We start from the raw sequence: 13,792 nt of genomic DNA on the forward strand, positions 1-13,792 counted from the left end.
ATGTTATGTACTGGTTTTGTTTGGACATTTTTTTAAGACAAATGCAGAACATTCACTGAGAAACTATACTTCTATTTTGAAAAACAAAGAATTGCACACTTAATAGTTTTAAGCCCCCTAAACGGTATCATTTATCTGCAACATTGCAAGCTCTGAGAAGGTCTTGTGGGTATTGCACAGGTATTGTGAAGTTTATATAGTGAGGCCGAAAAAAAACCACACACACAAAATCGGCTGATAGATTCGGTTGATCAGCTGACTGTTTCTTTTTGCATCACTATATAAACCTCACAATACCTGTGCCTTCTCAGAGTTTGCAATGTCACAAATAAACAATATCCTCTTGGGGGCTTCAAAACTATTCAGTGTTCAGATAATTCTTTCTTTGGGTCATTAGTTGGATAAAAGGGCTCAAAGTGACACTGATTTGTTTGGATGTGTCATATTCTTCTGTGTTTAAACTTGACTTCTATCAGAGCAGCAAACAAAAGGCGCTCTCCAAAACCTTCTCAGGCTCTGATGCTGGGTGTAAAGTTCCTTAGTTATCTTCAGGTAGAAAGTATAAATACTCCTGCACACACAGAGATGGACTCTGCATAATTATTTGTCTACATTTCAGTCTTCGTGTGAAACGTGGGTGTATTTTCACTTTCTACTTAAGCTAGACTTCTATCATTTGGCAAAAGAATTGAGTATTATTGCTTGATGTATTATCTGTATTGTATGATTTGTTTGTCCATTCAATTGACAGCTAGATTTAAACGTGAAATCTAATATTTTCAGTCAGTATTAAAGAAAAAAGGAGTGCTATTTGATATAATTGAAATGTGAAATTTTTAAATAAGAGGAAATAAAACACAAAAAGTTGGACATATTTAAAACTAAAATCCAAACTCAACATTAGTGATGACAGTCAATATAAATGAAATAATATACTGGGTCCTAAAGGCCAAATTCAAAAGCAGTGACACCGCCAACTGTAAGCAGTTCTCAGCATTTGGAGGTTGTTTTCATGACAATTAGCTAATGTACTTAAAAACATATAATTTCCCCTAGGTGTAAAATTAACTCCATCTTTCAAAAATAGCCTAGGATGGTCATGTCTAATGTGAGGGACATCCGGCATGCTGAGGTTACTTCCCTTAGTCTCTGCATCTCTCTGGGCACCACGCTGGACATAGCTGTCACCAATGATCCACACTGTAAACATAAGAGGAAAATAAATGAGTGTAATAAATGCTTCAGATAATGAAAAATATAAAGTTAGAAACTATAAGGCATGGCTCAGTTTTTTATGTTGATGATACTATTACATCACATCTGTAGGATAAAATGGAACAAAGGGCACAACACCTCAAAATAAAGATGACAGTCTTTAAAAAGATTTTTTTTTTCCTTTGAAGACAGACAATGTAATATCACTACTATTCCTCCCTTGTGTCTTATCCCTCCCACCGTGGATGCATGGAGAGATGCAATTAAAAAACACAAGGAGAGAGGAAACAAGGAAATATGTTTTTAATAAATAAGATGTCCTTTCCTCTGAAGTGTCACATGAAGTGACATCCTTTTCTGATGATGGCAGAAGCTGATCACACCTGGTTCAGCTGTCAGTCGGCTTTAATAACTGTATCGACTTTTGATGGAGTTTGTGTACACAGCATAGCACAGTGCACACATGTGCTGACACTAATAAAAGTGCACAGTTATCATTGCCAGAGCAGCTGTTTCCTCTCTGCAGCCTGTTACGTGTTTAACAAACAACTGCACATGAATAAAAACCTGCATTCTGTGTTTATACTGTGTACTGTGTCCTGCTCAGAGGCACATGAGCCATTTCTACTGGCAGTGTGTTCTTATTATTTATTAATTATTTGAGTCTGTTATCGATATTCTGATTGTGAATTCATTATTTAATAACCCAGAATATGATTAGAGTGTCTTTTGAACACAGGAAATTATTTATTTAGCTAAGTGTTTCGGGGAAAATTGAAATTATGTAACTCATATCAAACCTGATGCTCAAGAATTTTTAGCCTCAAGTGACTAAATGGAAATGAGGACTTATGAATTATGTAAAACGTGTTTGAACTGTGTATCTTGCTGACAGACATATTCTTTAATTTAATTTCATCCATAATAACAGTTAATGGGGGAAATAATAGATCATAAAGAGTAGAATCTTTCTAATAAATGAACAAAGTTGTTAATGGTTCTTTTGTTGATCAGACCGAAAATTAACACAGATTTTTAACTAGATGATGAATCAGAAATCAAATAAAATGTCAAACTCGGGAGTGATTCACTTAAGTTTAATCTGGTATCTGTCTCCACTACGGTATGAAACTGTAGTGATGTTGTGATGGATCAGATCAGTCAGATCAGCTGCAATGGCCAATCGATAACTGATATCCAATAAGGGGGCATGTCGGCCAGTCAAAGACTTCCATGGCTGCGCTCATGTTTCCTCACTCATAACTACTCAGAACTCTCCTCGCTCCTTGATCTTAGCATTCCTTCCTTATCACCTATCACCATATGCAGCTGCCTACTGACACACCTATAGAAGGTAGTCACTGCCTATTAAGCACAAAGCAAATTAGCCAGCCAGCTTTGACATTTTTTATTTGTTAATTCAATTAGAAAACTGTAGTTATGAAACTAAACATGTTAAGAGACATACACGTGTGTTCACAAACAAAACTTAAGAAATAGACAAAAATTTAAGAAATAATAATTAAAATAAGAATTTAAAGAATGAATACAAAATGAATGATGACAAAATTGTCTGGCAACAGCCAAACCTTCTGCCATGTAATTTCACTTACAAAATTATTCCAGTAGGTGTTGACATTAGGAATATAAATACTTTCCTCCTGAAATAAAGTACATACATCTCTATTTTTATTTTTAGATGGTACAAAACAGATTTTATCGAATTAAATGTCAATAGGGTGTTGTAATGAGATATCCATAAGACAAGGAAGCCTTCTGTAGAGAGCCACAGAGCCATTAGGTACATAATCTTCAGTTGATATTGGAAAATTTAAATGGGAGATAAATTCACTGAAAGTCATTTGATGACCCTGTAAGCTGAGCAGCTCAGCCAACAAAATAATATTCCTATCACACCAGTTCTTTAAAAAGGTAAGTCTGCTTTTGTATAAAGTCACCTCTGTTCCAAATATAATAATTTTAAGGGGGAAATTGTGCATGTGGATCATTGTGCATGTAGATCATTTTCCATGACAATAAAGCTGTAAGAAGGAGAGGCCACCAAGTTAATCAACAGTAAACTTAGAAATGAAATTCCCTACCGATTTATAGTTCATAAAAAATGTTTTACCCACTTAATCTTAAATGTGTAATTCAATGTAGAAAAATCCATAAAATCCAAACCACCATTTTGACATGAATTTGACACTACAGATTTTCTAATATAATGTGTTTGATTTTTCCACAGAAAGTTAAATAACAGTCTACAGTTTTAGCAGACTTTTTCCTAAATGAAGTGAAGGTAAAGCTGAATAATCCTTCAGCTTTGGACAGCAGTGTACGTCCCTTCAATGAAAGATCTCTTTTAAGCCACAACTGAATTTGGTTTTAACTTTTTCAATCATCGGATTGAAATTTAGAGAAAGTCTGTCCTGTTGATTTTTGGATAATATGATACCTAAATATGTGATTTTGTCTTTAACAGGTATGTCTGCAAAAGGATGCTACTTTCATATACCCTTCCAAAACATCTTGCCTATAATAAATACATATTAATTAGGGACATGTTTTTAAGAACAACAGCTTGTAATGTCTGCTGTCTTGCCTAATTAGCTATCACCATATTAAGGGCCCATCATAACATGTCTGAAGCCCATTATCTTAATAAGTGACCCAACACTGTCTTCTGTATTCCTTCCTATATGAAACTGTCCATTGACAAAACGGTAGAAGGTAGTCACTGCCTATAAAGCACACACAGGTAGACTCTTCTGAACAAAATACAAAGGGAATTCACAAATAATACTTAAAGAAATAGACAAAAATGTTAAAAATAATAATAATTATTATATATTCAATAATAATTAAAATAAGAATTTAAAGAATTAATACAAAAACAAGTACACACATGACTAAAACAACAGGTAAGTTCAATAAATACATGAAAATATACACTCAATAACAGTTTTTACAGCCCTCTTATTAGTGGTGACTTAAGTAGTCTGTATTTAATGTTCACATTCTTTAATAAAAATTTAAATTCAATTCAGTTTTTTCACAGTTTTTGCCATTTGCATGCCTTGTATTTTAACAAACTCCTCCTAGAGATTTAACAGTGACAAACTTCAAATTTTGTCAGCATCATCTAAAGACCTTTGCAAAATCTTGAGTTTTTAACTGCTGCAATGGCGACACAGCGAATTTCAATGTTTCGCAATGTTATATCAAACCTGCCCCAAATTTCTCATACTTAAGAGTCCCAGCCTGAACACATCTATGTTTCAATATTGACTCACAGTCATAGCGCCATCTTCTGGCAACAGGAAGTTATAAGCCCCATACGTTTATTAACTACTCCTTGCAGGTAAACCAGACCCAGCTAAAATTTGGTCAGCGAAGTTGTAAGACCTCATAGATGCTAAATTGAGAACCTTTTAGAAAGTTTTAGTTTTCATCAAAAGCTGTTGCCATGGCAAAGCATTATTTGCCATGGAACAGGAAGCTGTTTTTGAGGGGCTAGGGACACATGACAGGTCCCTAATTCTGTAATATTGTTTAGGTGGCGGGCATGGGTGTGGCAGAATGACTCGACAGCACCCCCTACAATACTTCAACCAAGTAGCCCCCGCGCAATATTAAACACACATGTACATCTCTTGGAACCATAGCTTAAACCCAACAAGAAGTCGGCCATTTTGAATTTAGTGGTCAAGTTTCTCTCCCGTGTCTCTGTTTGTAATTTCAGCAATCTCCCTTATTTTACTGTTTCCTGATGGCTTTCAGCCGTATCAGAGATGTATTAAGTTACTGCAAATGAAAACATTACCTGATGCTGCATATTAGAAGCTTTTAATTAATAAAATATCGGGGAACTCTTTTTGGGAAGATTTATGGGAAATTAAATTTGTCTATCCATTATTTTACAGCTGAGATTTTGCTGTCATTTGAGTCAAGACAAGCACCTCATAATTTAAAAGACACACCTTAAAGATCGTGGCCCTATTGTAATGGAGATAGAAATCTCTGCTGTGCTGCGCTGATGCGCCAACTCAAACCAAGACAAGCCAAGCCAACACATGTATGGAAAAGGTCTAAAAATGTGTATTTTGTGCCCCCCTATCCCCTACATGCAATGTCCAATATTCAGGAAAATGCATATCTGTGTACCATGCCCTCTAGTAAATGCTGCATCATGTTGCTCGGGAAAAACAGCACTTGAACTGCAACACACCCCGACGTGTGCGAAGGTGTGAGGGCCCAATCATCACTGCTTGCAGCTTTAATTATTATTATTACTATTATTATTATCATTATTATCATTCCCTCACGCCATTGCATTTTATGGGGGACTTGGGTTGCTTGAAAACTCACATTTGGCACACGTCAGAACTGGCAACGACAGTGGCTGAGGAGGAGAAGAAACAGGCCGCCACTACCATCTATGATCCTGTGCAACGCGAGATCGCTAAGGAACAAGATGAACAGACTCCGACTGCTTTGAATATGCTGAGTGCTGCATAATGCTCTTCACTGAAACATGGTTAAGACCAGATATACCCGATCCTTTGGTGGAAATTGAAGGTTTTACCCACATCAGCAGAGACAGAACTGAGGTCTCAGGGAAAAGCAGATGGGGCGGGCATGGTGTAGTGGTGTTATAGGCAGTATACAGTTTGGGAAACAGTCTGTAATGAAGACATTGAACTGCTGTATCTTAGCCTGCGGCCATTCTCCCTGCCCCAGGAAATATTCTGATATGTTCAGTTTATGTTCTCCCTGACAGTAATGCTTCCAGAGCTGCTTTCTGAGTGGTAGTCTGTGTACAAGATCAGCTGCAACACACCCCAAATGCCCCTATCTTTATTATGGGATATTTTAACCATTGCAACCTGAATATTGCACTGCCTGGTTTTGAACAATATATAAAATGTGACACCAGGAAAAACTAAATATTTGACAAATGAAAATGTTAAATGTGCATATACAGCTATTGCAAAACCACCGCTGGCCAACTCAGACCATGACACTGTCCATCTGATACCTACATACAAAGCAGCTCTTAAGAGTAGCAAGCCTCTGGTCAAACCTTTCAATGTATTGACAGATGATAGCATCGAAACACTTAAAGGCTGTTTTTTTATGTACAGAGTGGGATACATTCTGAGGAGGAAAATCTAGACTATGCTACAGAAGTCACTACAGACTATATTAAAATCTGGATTGATTCTGTGATCCCAAAAAGGACAATAAAGGTGTTCCCAAATAGCAAGCCTTACATCACCAAGGAGGTGAAGGACTGTATCAACAGAAAGAAACTTGCATTCAAGAATAATGACCAACTACAATTAAGAGCCGTACAATCAAAACAAGAGACTTAGGGAGGCGAAACAACAGCACAGGATGACACTTGAGGAAAATCTACAAAACATGAAAACTAGGAAACTATGGTACTCTGTGAAAACGATGACCAACATGAAATCCACTAAGAAACGTTTAAATTCTGTGGACAAACTATCCACAGCAAATGAACTGAACAGTTTTTATGAAAAGGTTTGATACACAAGACTTCTCATCTGAATGCAGCAGTGTTTTGGAAAACATACAGTCCCCTCCAAAAGTATTGGAACAGCAAGGCAAATTCCCTTTTTTCTGTTGTTCACTGAAGACATTTGGGTTTAAGATCAAAAGATGAGTATGAGACAAGAGTTCAGAATGTCAGCTTTTATTTCCTGGTATTTACATTTAGATGTGTTAAACAACTTAGGATATATCACCGTTTGTATTACACCACAGCATTTTTACATGAGCAAAAGTAAAGGAACAAATAATCTTGAAGTAAATAACATTTAATATTTGGTGGCATAACCCTTGCTTGCAATAACTGCCTCGAGCCTGCAACCCATCGACATCACCAAACTGTTGCATTCTTCATTTGTGATGCTATTCCAGGCTTTTACTGCAGTTTCTTTCAGTTCTTGTTTGTTTTGGGGGGTTTCTCCCTTCAGTCTCCTCTTCAGGAGGTGAAATGCATGCTCTATTGGGTTAAGGTCAGGTGATTGACTTGGCCAGTCTAAAACCTTCCACTTTTTTCCCCTGATGAAATCATTTGTTTTGTTGGCAGTGTGCTTTGGGTCATTGTCCTGCTGCATGATAAAATTCCTCCCGATTAGTTTGGATGCATTCCTCCGTTAATTGGCAGACAAAATGTTTCTGTACACTTCGGAATTCATTCTGCTGCTACCATCATCAGTTACATCATCAATAAATATTATTGAGTCTGTTCCAGAAGCGGCCATGCACGCCCAAGCCATGACATTACCTCCACCGTGCTTCACAGATGAGCTTGTATGCTTTGGATCATAAGCAGCTCCTTTCTTTCACCATGATCACTTTGGCCTTTCCATCACTTTAGTAGAGATTAATCTTGGTCTCATCAGTCCATAAGATTGTGTTCCAGAACTTTTGCGGCTCATCTCTGTACTTCTTTGCAAATTTCAATCTGGCCTTCCGATTCTTACTGCTGATGAGTGGTTTGCATCTTGTGGTATGGCCTCTATATTTCTTCTTCTTCGAACAGTGGATTGTGATACCTTCACCCATGCACTGTGGAGGTCGTTGGTGATGTGACTTACTGATGTTTTGGGGTTTTTCTTCGCAGCTCTCACAATATTTCTGTCATCAATTACTGTTGTTTACCTTGGCCGACCTGTTCAACGTCTGTTGCTCAGTACACCAGTAGTTTCTTTCTTTTTCAGGATATTCCAATTTGTTGTGCATGCTATGCCCAATGTTTGTCCAATGGCTCTGATTGATTTTCCTTCTTTTCTCAGCTTCAAAATGGCTTGCTTTTCACCCATAGACAGCTCTCTGGTCTTCATGTTGGTTTATCCTCTTTAACAAGAAATGCAGTCTTTATAGGTTTAAACCCAGGCCAAAAAGTAGACAAGTCATGCAGAGCTATTTAATGTTTGAACAATCAACCTTAAAGGCAACACCTGGTCAACAAGAAACACCTATCAGTCACAGTCCAATAGTTTTGCTCACTTGAAAAATGGGTGGGTTCAAACAAAGGGTGGTATGTCCTGAGTTGTTTAACACATTTAGATGTAAATACCAGGAAATAAAAGCTGACATTCTGAACTCTTGTCTCATACTCATCTTTTGATCTTAAACCCAAATGTCTTCAGTGAACAACAAAAACAAGGGAATTTGCCTTGTTGTTCCAATAGTTCTGGAGGGGACTGTATCCTTTGATGGGGTGTACAGGCTCTTCATCGACCCCAAAGAGGTGGAAACAGTTTTTAAAAATGACACTGTCTCACAAGGCCACTGGACCAGATGGCATTTCTGCATTTGTATTAAAAACATGTGCACAGGAATTAACACCTGCCTGGTGCCCCATCTTTAAGAAGTCTGTGGATACTAACACTGTGCCAGTAATATCCAACCGGTCAAGGCAGATGGCCACCCACCAAGAGCCGGGTTCTGCTTGAGGTTTCTACCCATTAAAGGGGAGTTTTTCCTTATCGCTGTCGCCAAGTGCTTGCTCATGGGGGAATGGTTGGGTCTCTGTAAATTAAAGAGTACGGTCTAGACCTGCTCTATGTGAAAAGTGCCCTGAGATTACTTTTGTTGTGATTTGGCACTGTATAAATAAAAATTGATTGATTGATTGATTGAATATGGAAAAAAGTAGTCATCACGCCTGTCCCCAAAAAACCCTGCCCCAAAGAATGTAAGGATTTCAGACCAGTTGCTTTAACCCCTATGGTGATGAATGGAAAGACTGTTGAGCAGGCTGACGTCTGAGATAGGCCCACAGTTAGACCCATACCAATCCGCATACAGACAACATAGAGGCACCGATGATGCAATCAGTAGCTTAGTGCACATGGTCACTAAACACCTGGAGAACCAAGGGCCTATGCTAGGCTATTGTCTGTTGATTTCATCTCTGCATTCAATACCTTACAGCCACACATGTTCAGATGTATAAGTCTATCATCCATAATTTTGTATAGTGATGTGACAAACACCATCTTATCCGCAACACAAAAAAACAGAGGAGATGGTGTTTGACCCCATTTCTTTCAGTGATCATTCACCAGTGGTCATCCATGACCATACCATAGCACAGATGGACTACAGGTACCTGGGCACCCACATGGACAACAAACTGGTGTGGAAGGTCCATGTGGATGTAATCTGTTCCCGAGTGCAGCAGAGGCTGCACTTCCTGAGAAGGCTCAGAACCTTTGGTGTGACCTGGGAAGTGCAGCTTCTTTTCTATCATGCTGTAGTGGAGAGCCTCCTGTGCTATGATATCTCTGCATGGTTTGATGACTTGACAGTTCAGTCAAAGGCCCAAATCAACAGACTAATACAGACAGCCATGGAGATTATGGGAGTCCATCAACATCCCAGTCTTCAGGATATTTTTCAGCAAACCACAGTCAGACAGTCAGACAGTCATTTTTTGAATTTTTTTCTCCAGACAGAAAGTCATCCATACTGGATTTAGTGTGTCAATTTTCATTTTACAAACATGTTTGAGGCCTTTAGAATGCACAAAAATTCACAAAATGTTGCACCCATGTTCAAACTAGTAAATATTTTGATTTGATATTTCAATTGGTCTTGGGTGTGGCACGCCAGCTCTATAGTGCCCCCTTATTACTTTTAGTATTTTTGAGGTGCTAGGGGTGCTCAGAAACTTATGAAACTTTGCACATATATCAGAAGTGGCGTAACTTGCCATCTGATATGGGTCTTAGGCTTGGGTGTGGCAAAATGGCCTGAGGGCGCCATTTACAGGCATTGTACTTTAATGAACTTCTCCTGGAGAATTAACTAGAGCAACTTCAAATTTGTTAGGTGACATCTAAAGACCTTTGAGTTTTCATGGAATGCCCTTGACATGGTGTGCCGGTCAATTTTGCCCACTACATGAAATTTACATGGTGTGGTCTACACGATATACAGCAACATGACATATTTAGGGGGTGTTCTCTAGCACCACATATTGGACACAGGAAGTGATAGTTATGTGCTACATGCAATGTCCAATATTCATGAAAATGTATATCCATTTCAGTTGCCCTCTGGTGAATATATTGCTGTATTAATATTTCCCTTATGTAGCATTGTCTACTGGCAATAGGTAGTGAAGCCTAAATGACACATAGTCCATCAAATGTATATACAATTAGCAGGCAGCTACACATTTAGGTTAGAGTAACCCATTGTTGTTAACTTTGGAGCCAACTCCTTCACTTTTCCAGCAGTTGGGGAACTTTTCATGGTCTTGACAAGGTGCAGCATTTATTAAGTGACACACTGTAGTCTGTACTGTACATTTACCGCCAGACTGACAACTTACTGCTAACCTTTTCCTCTGCTCAGCTCGCATTCACTGTTATTTTTCTGACGCTCGCTCTCTCGCTTAACTACTCACTCGCTTACACTCTGCCCTATTCCTTAAAAGGAGTTACACTACCTGCAGTTTCCCAGGCAACGACACAGACGTTAACTCACGTTTCGAGACAGTGCTGCTCATCAGTTCCCAAACGCTATTGATTTGTGAATGAATGGATATTTGGTGTTATTTTTGACATTTATAAAATTATTTTTTGGCCTGGCAGGGGTTCTCGTCGGCCTGGTGGCCCGCCAGGCCTGTACTATTGTAGGGGAAACACTGAGCTACAGAGAGAGGTTTAAAACCCTCACCTCCACACAGCTGACCAGTGTGAAGTGGATGTGAACGTCAGATGGTCCGTTTCAGATGCAGCCCCCTCCCCTTCCCAATCTGACATCGGAAAGTGTGGAGGGAGGTGGTTTCTGAGGTATACTGGCTCCTATAGATCATTTAGACTGACCTTCCTCTATTTCAACCTCTCACTCTATGTGAATAAAGAAGTCAACCCCTTGCATTTTTTTTAAACATAAAACTGCCTTGTCATTGATGTGTTATAGTTTTTGGACGACAACAGAGCTCTATGGCACAGAGGAATAAGATTTGTCAGACTTTGGATATACACAGGATACTTGTTATTGGATGTATTCATTGTTGGTTTTCATGGGATTTGTTTACAATAAAAAGAATAGAGATTAAAGCTGAACGGGCACCTTACGCATGTCAGAGGGAGCAGCAGCCATGGTACCACTATTGTAGATCTATTTACATGGCTCTTAATTTTTAAGACTATCAGAAACTGTTTGAATGGGTAAAATATTATTTCTGTTGTAAAATACGTGGTGCTGGATATGACTTATTAGAAAATGTGTATACATTAGATGAACTGTGTCATTTAGGCCACATATCCTGTTGCATGTAGGCAATACTACATAAGTGTAATCTAAGGTGGAGTTACAACAACTTCCTGTTTAATGCCTCAAACGTGTTTTAGGCAAAATTGTCTGGCATGCCACGCCAAGGACATTCCATGAAGACTAAAAAGCTTTGCAATTTAACATTGTGAAGGTCGCTGGATGTCACCTACCAATTTGAAGTTGTTTAGGTTAAATCTCTAGGAGGAGTTTGTTAAAGCACAACGCCTATCAATGGCTTCACTTTACAAAAAAAAGACTTCCTGTTGGATTTAGGGTATAGCTCCAAGAAGCTTTATTTTAAAAGTCTGGGGATGGTACATCTGCCTCACAAATTTTGTAAATCTGGGTCAAAATAAAAAGGTGGGGGTTTTCACTTTGAAGTTTTCCAGGGGGCATCCTTGAGCCATTTTGCCACACCCAAGCCCGAGACTCATATCCGATATCAAGGAGTTTTTGAGCATCCCTTCAACCTCAAAAATGCTAAAAGCAATTAGGGAGTGCTATAGTGCTGAAATGCCATGCCCAAGCCCAATTGTGATACTAATCAAAATGCTTACTACTTTGAACACAGGTGCAAAGTTTCACAAGTTTTTGAACATCCTAAAGGCCTCAAACATGTGTTTGTAAAATGAAAATTGACGCACAAAATCCAAAATGGCTGGCCTCCTGTCCGTGAAAAATTTTTCAAAAAATATGTTTTATGACTAGAATGATGAGAGCAATGAACCTGCCGAATTTCATGAACATCCAAGCAAGTTCATCTCAATATGGCCCTGCGTTTGGGGGCGCAGTAGAGTCTGCTGGCCACTCCTGAGCCCAGTCACTACAGAATTTTGTAATTTTCGCCAATTATAACTTGTGTTGTGCCTTTTTTTGTGAGTTTTTGAGCATCCAAAGACACTCATAAATGCAATGGCATGGGGGGGAATAATAATACTAATAATAATCCTTACAATCCTCTAACAGCCAACTCTGAGATGCCCACTGCTTTACTCCACTGATAAAGTAACTTCTAACATCAGCTTTTGCTGTGCATTGGTGACTATGCTGAAGTTAGCAGTTTAGTGTGTGATTCCTTTTTTCCGTTATCACTGATTGTTTCTGTGATTCAATATCCTAACACTAACGTTAGCAGGGTGACTGCCGTAAAGTACCATAATGTTAGTTTTACTTGGTAAATGGGCTGTACTTGTATAGCGCCTTTCTAGTCTTCCGATCACTCAAAGCGCTTTTACACTACAAATCACACTCACTCATTCACACACATTCATACGCTGAATGGGTACAGGGGCTAACATTCAAGGTCCCAACCTGCCCATCAGAGGAAACTCACCATTCACACACATTCATACACTGATGGCACAGCCATCAGGAGCAATTTGGGGTTAAGTATCTTGCCCAAAGACACATCGGCATGTGGACTAGAGGAGCCGGGAATCGAACCGCTGATCTCCCGATTAGTGGACGACCCACTCTACCTCCTGAGCCACAGCCACCCGGTAGAGGCAGAGATAAAACTAAATTACACAAGTGCTCTCATAACAATAACAACTACCACTAAAAGTATCTGCATTTATTGCTAGACATATCCTAACTATTTTCATGTATTTATCAGCCATTCTGTAAATTACAGTTGCTCGTTAGCATGCCAGTATGAAACTTACATCGTTATCAACGGAGATGATACATGTTAACCATCCATCAGACAATATTTATTATAGTGGGACATATTAGCTACACGCTGGGTAACACACTGATGTCTTGGCTTGAGTTGTCACCCCTGCAGAGGTGAGACCCTTACCTACTGTTAGTCACTCGGTCAGTATAACGCTAACTGTTAGCAGGTACATGTTAGCACACAGCTGCAGTGGATACAGATGTTAATTATGATGAGATCAGACATAACCAGAGCGAGGGATGTCACAATAGTGCAACCAAAAGTAAAGTCATTTCACCTCATCTGAAGACATGTTTCCTTTCCTCTCTGTCCAGTCTTGTGTCAAAATCTGTTCCCCTTCAAATAGTGTTTCCCCCCATTAAAATAGTGCAGTACCCTTGCCACTCAGATATCGGCAGAATTAAACGTGCCAGCATCCTGTAATTACCACTAGTGGCAGCAGATGGTCACTGTTGCTGCTGTCTATACACAGAATTTATTACAGTGGGCCCCTCAATGTAGACTTGCCCCAACCTAAAGAGGTTAGAAGTTACTGTAGCTTGTGAATGCAGTGGTGTTACAACCAGATTT

At 39.0% G+C, this 13,792-nt stretch overlaps 1 protein-coding gene across 1 annotated transcript in view; it reads right to left on the reverse strand.

The window, feature by feature from the left end:
- Positions 1 to 280: 280 nt before the first annotated feature.
- The window catches only part of LOC122986867 (dysbindin-A-like), a 38,522-nt gene continuing 25,010 nt past the window's right edge, over positions 281 to 13,792 (reverse strand). The window contains exon 11 of the mRNA XM_044358320.1: positions 281 to 1,200. The gene's annotated coding sequence lies outside the window, so the exon portion shown is untranslated. The remainder of the gene's footprint in view (positions 1,201 to 13,792) is intronic.

This window comes from Thunnus albacares, chromosome 8 (assembly GCF_914725855.1).
Source record: "Thunnus albacares chromosome 8, fThuAlb1.1, whole genome shotgun sequence".
In the NCBI taxonomy this organism is placed as follows: Eukaryota; Metazoa; Chordata; class Actinopteri; order Scombriformes; family Scombridae; genus Thunnus; species Thunnus albacares.